Source organism: Myxine glutinosa, chromosome 5, assembly GCF_964187855.1.
Source record: "Myxine glutinosa chromosome 5, kmMyxGlut1.1, whole genome shotgun sequence".
Classification (NCBI taxonomy): domain Eukaryota; kingdom Metazoa; phylum Chordata; class Myxini; order Myxiniformes; family Myxinidae; genus Myxine; species Myxine glutinosa.
The window spans coordinates 36,052,753-36,061,720 of record NC_136265.1 but is presented as its reverse complement, the minus strand read 5'-3'; the positions used below and the strand labels follow the sequence as shown (position 1 = coordinate 36,061,720).

Sequence of the window (8,968 nt, the reverse complement as noted above, 5' to 3'; positions counted from 1 at the left end):
GGTCCCTGTGTTGCCTTTAAGGCATTTAGTTAAATTTCTAAATGTCATACGTAAATAATTTAAATAATTTCTTGTGGAAAATGAGAAGTGAATAACTTACTTAAATGCTTAACAAAGTCTTTTGTAGAATTTGTATTAGTTTTATTCATGTGATGCAACGATGTCACTTCCTGGTTGGTCACTTCCTGGTTGGTCACTTCCTGGTTGGTCACTTCCTGATTCTTCTGAGGCAAGATATAGACATGTGCTGCATGCTCCCAGTGCAATCCATTTGCATCCATTGTCAATCATCGTAAAGCAATGCTGTAAGTTGGTTTATTTGACATTGGACATGTTTTACGATTTATAAGATGTTTTAGGAACAGTTTATTTACAATATTGTGTACGGGCTCACAGCACTGCCATTGCCCTTGGAGGCTGGTTCCTTTAGTGCAATATTCTTATTTACATCGATGTACAATGGAAGAACGACACTGAATGTATTTTTTGTATTGTTTTATTTACAGTTTTTACCACAACATCTTGATGGAGAAGAGTGAAAGTAAATGGTGAAACCTACTTCGACTCTGTCTTCATTAGATACGGTTTACGTTTAGCTTGGTGTTTAGTCAGTTCCAACACTGCACGAGAACATTATAGCCGGCGAAGCCGGTGTTGTCAATGAACGCGTACGTATTATGTTGAAAAGCCAGATTTTGCTGGATCCTTTGAGAATTTTGATGCTTTGACACACCAAATCACACCATGGAGGCCGCCATCTTGCAGATGCGGAAGTATGCATAAAAAATTGCGAAAAAGTTCAATAGGAGTTTGTTTCACCCGTCTTTTTTTGATTCACAATCTTATGCACCTCTAATTTGTAATTAAAATACTTTAAGACCAACCTCGTTCCCCGGGCCCACATGGGCCCTGGTTATCTTCACAACGAAAATCGTCACCAAACTCCGGAACCAATGAGATTCGAGCATTTGAAAAAATATTTAAAAAACCAAATCGCTCCATGGAGGCCGCCATCTTGCGGATGCGGAAGTATGCATAAAAAATTGAGAAAAGTTCAATAGGAGTTTGTTTCACCTGTCTTTTTTTGATTCACAATCAAATGCACCTCTAATTTGTAATTAAAATACTTTAATATCAACGTCGCTCCCTGGGCCCTGGTTATCTTCAACGAAAATCGTCACCAAACACCGGAACCAATGAGATTCGAGCATTTGAAAAAATATTTCAAAAAAGCTCATTACCACATTTCGGAGGCTGAAAACGGCGTCAAATATTCTAAAATTGACGAAGAACTATTTTTTAGAAATCTCGCGGCCGTAGGGAATAGTTTTTCATGGCCGGAAATATCCGAAGTCGAGACGGAATTCACCGAATTAATCAAGAAGTAAATTTTATAAATTTTAATCTCATCCAGAATGCAAATGGTGTCATTTTGAACTAGGTACGGTACCTACTACACCTACCTACTACCAACTACCTAACCTACTGATGCCATAGTGATGGGTAAAATAGTGGCAAGAGGCTTTGGCTTCGCCGGCTCATTGCGGCTTTGCAGTCGGGTACCAGTAGTAGAAAAGCAGCAATCGATGTTTTGAAGTGGTCGAGATGGCATCAAGAGATGGCGGCAAGTCATCTGTATCCAGTGCTAGGAGCAGCAAAACATCTTCATCTTCGGGACGTTTGGCCCGGGAAGCTGCCAAGGTGAGAGCGTCATATGCTAACCAAGAGGCTAAACTGAAAATATAAAAGGCTGCGAGAGAAGCAGAAAGGATCACAAGAAATGCTCAAAATCAGTTGGAAACAGTAAGGATAGACACAGAGTTGGAAGGTAGTGCTAACGCTACATCGAGAAGCTGATGCGGCCGTGGTGGAGGCACAAGTGCTGGAAACTGCCGAAGCAATTTATACTGTAGCTGAAAATGAAAAATCAGAATCGGAGAGGGTTAAAGTTGAACGCATCAATGATTACGTCCAATCACAAATTGACCTTCAGTATCGTTCATCTTCCCCACTCTTATCGGCCTTACCTGTCGCTTCCCCATCCCAAGCAGTATCACATGACAGCTTCGTAACATGGTGTCCACCTGTGGAAGACATTTCACAATTACAACGTATCAACAACAAACAGAAGTCTGAAAAAGCTGACAGTGTGTACTTACCTGCACCAAACTTACCTGTTCCGATTAAAGTTGAGACAAAGTCTGAGATCAAAAGAACAAACCCCATCATAAACGTACATGCTCAGTCATATGTTCCCCGACATATTCCTCCAGCTGGCAGACCACCCCTGGCAGAGCCTTTGGCACAGTATTTGGCACGACGAGACCTTGTCAATTCAGGACTGTACCAATTCGATGATAAGCCGGAGAATTACTGTGCATGGCACTCCTCATTCATCAATGTAGCTGGCGAAGTTCAGCTGACAGCAACTCAAGAATTGGACCTCATGACTAAATGGCTGGGAAAGGAATCTGGCGAACAGGTGAAACGCTCAGTGCTCAGAAACGCTCAGTGCATGTCAGCAACCCCGATCTGGCTTTACACAAAGCATGGGAGAGATTACGTGAGTGCTATGCAGCCCCTGAAATCATCAAACAGTCACTGTTTCAGCATTTGGACAGTTTTCCTAAGATTCAAGCCAAGGACCACTCCAAATTACGTGAACTTGGGGATTTGCTTATGGAGATCCAATGCGCCAAAGAAGACGGATATCTCACTGGCTTAGCATATCTGGACACTTCCCGTGGAATTGGACCAATCGTGACAAGCTTCCATACGGGCTTCAGGAGAGGTGGGTGTCTTCTGCGTCATCGTACAAAGAAGGGAATGATGGTCGCTTCCCTCCCTTTAAGTATTTTTGCAGCTTCGTGTGCCATGAGGCAAAAAGGCGAAACGACCCTAGCTTTATTTATCAAAGCAGCACCACAACACCCACAAAACCAGACAGATCCATTGTGAAGAGTTTTAACACCAACAAACCCATCTTAGTGCACAAAACGGATGTTTCTACAACCAATGATGACCATAACAATAACTGCCCATTGCACAATAAACCCCACCCTCTTAAAAGATGCAGAACCTTCAGAAACAAACTCCTCGACGAGAGAAAGGCCTTTCTCAAGGAGAAAGGAATATGTTTCAAATGCTGTTCTTCGATCTCCTATCTTGCCAAAGACTGCAAGTCCTCCATGAAGTGCTATGAATGCGACAGCACCAATCATGATGTGGCCATGCATCCTGGCCCATCACCTCAAACCATCAAGGCTCCTCCACCGTCACAACAGAACGGCGGGGAGGGAGAAGTTCATTCTAACACGGCTGTTGTCAGAACAAACTGCACAGAAGTTTGCGGTCCAGGTCAGTGGAGTCGCTCATGCTCAAAGATCTGCCTCACAAAGCTATACCCAGAGGGTTCCAAGGACATGGCCATCAAAGCCTATGTAATTCTGGACGACCAGAGCAATCGCTCATTAGCCAGACCAGAGTTCTTCGAGATGTTCAGTGTGGAGAGCAAAACATTCTCATACCATCTCAGAACTTGCTCTGGCATCGTGGAAACATCCGGCAGGAGGGCAGAAGGATTTCAGATCGAGTCACTCGACAGCAAAGTTCTCATCTCTCTCCCACCAGTCATTGAGTGTCCTCAGATCCCGAACAATCGGTCCGAGATTCCAACGCCAAGCGCAGGTCTACACCAGTCTCATCTCCTTCACATTGCCAAGCATATCCCAGAACTGGACCCAGAAGCAGAAATACTCCTGCTACTTGGAAGAGACATGCTTCGGGCACACAAGGTCAGGCAGCAGGTCAACGGACCACATAACGCCCCCTTTGCCCAACGTCTGGATCTGGGCTGGGTAGTAATAGGAGAGGTGTGCCTGGGTAATGTACATAAGCCGACAGTCAACACGTTCAAGACCAACGTGCTGGACACTGGTCGCCACTCAATTTTTCAACCCTGTACAAGCTTCATGCATGTCAAGGAGACGCAACAAAGCTTTAACAGGCCTGGCAAAGCACATGAAAGGATGCTGGGGCAGACAGTGTTCAACTGTACTGAGCATGACAACAAACCTGCTCCATCAGTGGAAGACGCCATCTTCTTAGAGATAATGGACAAAATGGTACAGATGTACCTCAGTGAGCAGGGATGCAGCTGGGAATTCAACCCGCCACATGCTTCTCATATGGGAGGCTCTTGGGAGCGCATGATCGGTGTGGCCAGAAGAATCCTTGATTCAATGTTTCTACAGCAAAACACTCGCCTAACTCACGAAGTGTTTTGCACATGAATGGCAGAGGTCACAGCCATCATGAATGCACGACCACTCCTACCTGTGTCTGCGGATCCGGAAAACCCCTTCATACTCTCACCGTCGATGCTCCTTACACAGTAATCAGGAGTTCCACCTCCTCCTGGAGACTTCTCGGAAAAGGACCTGTACACAAAGCAATGGATACAAGTTCAGGCTCTTGCAAACCAGTTCTGGACCCGTTGGAGCCGTGAATACTTACCTTCTTTGCAACAGAGACAGAAGTGGACAGTGCCTCGCAGGAGCCTTCAAGTTGGAGATCTAGTTCTGCTTAGGGACAAGCATACCGCCCGCAACTGCTGGCCCATGGCTAGAATCATGGCCTTCCCTGGAAAGGATGGACATGTAAGAAAGTTTGAGGTGAAGACAACTGACCAAGGCAATGTCAAAACCTTTGTGAGACCAATTGCAGAAATTGTTCTACTTCTGCCTAAAGACTGATCTAGAGACTTATATGTTCTGGACCCGCATAAGTTCTTAGTGACCTCACATAGGTCAGGCGGGGAGTGTGTTGCCTTTAAGGCATTTAGTTAACTTTCTAAATGTCATATGTAAATAATTTAAATAATTTCTAGTGGAAAATGAGAAGTGAATAGCTTACTTAAATGCTTAACAAAGTCTTTTGTAGGATTTGTATTAGTTTCACTCAGGTGATGCAACGATGTCACTTCCTGTTTGGTCACTTCCTGTTTGGTCACTTCCTGATTCTTCTGAGGCTAGATATAGACATGTGCTGCATGCTCCCAGTGCAAACCATTTGCATCCATTGCCAATCATCGTAAAGCAATGCTGTAAGTTGTTTATTTGACATTGGACATGTTTTACGATTTATGAGATGTTTTAGGAACAGTTTATTTACAATATTGTGTACGGGCTTACAGCACTGCCATTGCCCTTGGAGGCTGGTTCCTTTAGTGCAATATTCTTATTTACATCTATGTACAATGGAAGAACGACACTGAATGTATTTTTTGGATTGTTTTATTTACAGTTTTTACCACAACATCTTGATGAAGAAGAGTGAAAGTAAATGGTGAAACTTACTACGACTCTGTCTTCATTAGATACGGTTTAGCTTGGTGTTTAGTCAGTTCCAACACTGCACGAGAACATTATAGTCCCCATGGACCGGCCCGTTCCCTCTCTCTGTCTGTCTGTCTCTGTCTGTCTCTGTCTGTCTGTCTCTGTCTGTCTCTGTCTGTCTCTCTCTGTCTCTCTCTGTCTCTCTCTGTCTCTCTCTGACTCTCTCTGACTCTCTCTGACTCTCTCTGACTCTGTTGTGGCCCTGACTTCGTGAAGGAGTGGGTGTAGTGAAAATGTATCAAAGTTGAACCCAGGTGTGATGCTCACTTAAACCACTGAGAGGCGTCTACAAGACCTCGGACGTACGCGACTCCGGGCCACTCCTGCGACATTTACTCTATGACATGTAGACTCGGATGGTACGTACATGCAGATATTCTAGGCTTGCTTGCATTGACTAATATTATCGATCCTTCCTATATGATGCCACGATCCTGATATATATATATTGCATGATTGTATTCTACAGGATGATGCCAGAGATCTGATTGTTATTAAACCTACCTATGGGACAAAGTTGTGGACTTGATTGATTACTACAACACTTAATAACAATCAATCTCGCCGTCCACTCGAGAACAAGAGGCGAACATGGCGGGACACAGGATGATCCAGGTGCCGATATTTGCCGCCGACCCACAAGCAGTGGATTCGGGCTCGGAGCTGACGCATTGGCTCAAGACACTGGACAATCAGTTCAAAGCCCAGGACACCGCTGTCACTGATGAAACGAAACTAGACGTACTTCAGACTAAAGTACATCATAACGTCTACAGGGGAATCGAACAGTGTACGACATTCAATGCAGCTGTGACTGAGCTAAAACGAATTTACATTAACAAACGAAGTGTGGTTTATTCCCGGCATCTGCTCACAACGCGGAGTCAACAGCCCACTGAGACGCTGGATCATTTCGCCCAAGAGCTGTGACGTCTACTTGCAGATAGTACTCCAGAGGTATGCACTCATGAGCAAGTACAAGATGATCTTGTCCGCGATTCTTTTGTCTCTGGGATCAGCTCTTCAACCATTAGACAAAGACTTTTGGAAACTGCGGACTTGACGTTCACGGAAGCTTTACGGCTGGCGCACGTATACACTGAGGCCCGGGAACAATCTAACGCCTATGACCACACACGTGTCATTGCGGGGACTTCTCAACAAGCTCGACCGGAGAGAGCTACCGCCGAGGACGCGGGAGCGGACTTGACCTCACTGCCGGGAACCCTGGCCTCTCCCGAGGAGGACCCGGATTCCGGCTTGGCGGCAGCCGCAGCGGCAGGACCAAAGCCTGGACGAAACGCTACGTGTTACTTCTGCGGAAATCGACAACATCCCAGGTCGGTGTGTCTGGCTCGGGAAGCGATATGTCATTTGTGTTCGACAAAAGGACATTTTGCAAAAGTTTGCCGAAAGGCTGCGCGGGGCAAACGAACTCGCGCGACCTTGAATGGGCTTATCGCCGAGCCAACGGGCCGAGCACAGAGCGGGGCGCCTCACCCGGCTTTGATGAGCGGCGCACCTCCTCGTGGGCCCCTGGCTGCGCGCTCGACCTTGGTGAGATTCATCGGGCCGCCAAAACAAATGGCGCAAACACGACCGAACGCGGAGCGACCGTCCTTGGCTGGTATCCGAACGTCTCATGATGGCTTTGAGACTCACCGCGTGACTCTAGCGCCATCCGAAGGCTGCTCGTATGAACTACAAGCTCTTGCTTCGGCACGGGAAACTGCAGTTGGCTTCGACCCTTCTCGCGTGACATGAGCACCATCCGCTGGCTGCTCGTACGAACTACAAGCTCCTGCTTTGGCACGGCAAACTGCAGTCGGTTTTGAAACTATGCGCTTGACACGAGCGCCCTCCGGAGGCTGCTCGAACGACCGGAGAACTGTAGCCGGCGTTGGATCTACACGCGAGGTGCGATCATCTCGCTCGGATGGCTCAATACCTGCCGGTCCACCCGGCCTTGCTCAGGCCATTATCCCACTTATGATCGAAGGCATTTTTGCTCGGGCTTTAATCGATACGGGGTCCACAGATAGTTATATCGATCATCGACTGGTGCAAAAACATGGATGGCCGATCCTTGGGAAAAGACGTCGGATCTTTATGGCCTTCCAAGGGCTTAGGCTCAGCACAAAAGGGGAATGTCGATTGAAGCTTGTGATAAAGGGACGCATATTTCCAGATGTACATCTCATGGTCTCACCTGCATTATGTGCTGATATTTTGTTAGGACATGATTTTCTTAAGCGACATGGACGTTTGGAAATGGAATTTGGTGGGACTGATATGCTTGCTGTGTGTGCACTCGCAGGGATGGAAATTGAGCCTCTTTCGCTGTTCCCCAACATGACCATGGACTGCACATCTGTAGCGGTAAAATCACGGCGCTACTCACGAGCAGACGCGCAATTCATTGCGGAGGAAATGGCCCAGCTCTTAAAGGAAGGTATCATAGAACCTAGCCGGTCGCCGTGGCGGGCCCAGGTCTTAGTGGTGCGAAGTGAAGCGCATCGCAAACGCATGGTAATCGACTATTCGCAGATGATTAATCGATTTACACAGCTGGATGCCTACCCTCTACCGGGGATGGACGCACTGGTTCGACAGGTGGCCCAGTACTCGGTCTATAGCACTCTCGATCTGCGTAGTGCGTATAATCAGATCCCCATCTCCGGGGCCGATCGCATCCATACCGCCTTTGAATCGGGTCAAAGGTTATACCAGTTCACCCGACTAGGCTGGGCCAAATCGGAGGTGATTTTCCTAATTCAATGTAATTTACCTAAAAGTTGTGAGTGAGTATGAGGAACAAAATCATGAAAAAAAATTTCAAAAATATTGACGTTTTACGGTCAGACAGCCCGTTACCATAGCAACAGTTACAGACAACTCAAAAAATGCCTAAATTGACGATTTCTCAAGCTGTGTTTGACCCCCAGAGTTGATTCTGGTACCAAAAGATGCAGAATTGAAAGCCAAGGATGATTGGATAGCTTAACAATGTCTGTGACACAATTCAATACCACTTTTATCCAAAAAACTGATTTTTGTCTGAAATTTCAAGCATATTTATGGAAAAAAATTGAAACTTTTGCTTTTTAATCATAGGATAACCATTAATCAGATTAAATTTACTTTAAATTGTCTTTTACAACCTTGTATTGTCCAGTTTTTATAACTGTTATAACGTTGTTTAAATTTGGCCATCTTCATTTCAATAAAAAAAAGTTAACAAAAGCAGCTTACAATCATTAATTTTAATGCCTGCTTTCGGTTGTTACTGTAACCATTCATCAGGGCGTTCAAGGCGCTCTTGCACACATCAAGGATAGGCGCTCTTGTCTTCGATACAACGGCAGTGAACTCTGGGGTCAAGAGTGGAGTCGTAGTAAGACTGGAGACTGAGTTTGGCAGGAGTCTTCTGCAACTGGCGTGTCGGCACCACATCCACGAATTGGTTGGAGGGGCGTCTTGCTCAATAGTGTATGGCCCCACCACAGGACCTAATGAACAGCTGTTCAAGCGACTGCTCAACACTTGGAGTGAATTGGACCAGGGCAACTACA

At 46.0% G+C, this 8,968-nt stretch overlaps 1 long non-coding RNA gene across 1 annotated transcript; it reads left to right on the top strand.

Moving 5' to 3' along the window:
• Positions 1-245: 245 nt before the first annotated feature.
• Positions 246-7,831, top strand: LOC144892018 (uncharacterized). The gene is made up of 3 exons (XR_013623338.1): positions 246-305; positions 507-541; positions 7,714-7,831. It is a non-coding gene; the product is annotated as an uncharacterized LOC144892018 (long non-coding RNA).
• Positions 7,832-8,968: the final 1,137 nt, after the last annotated feature.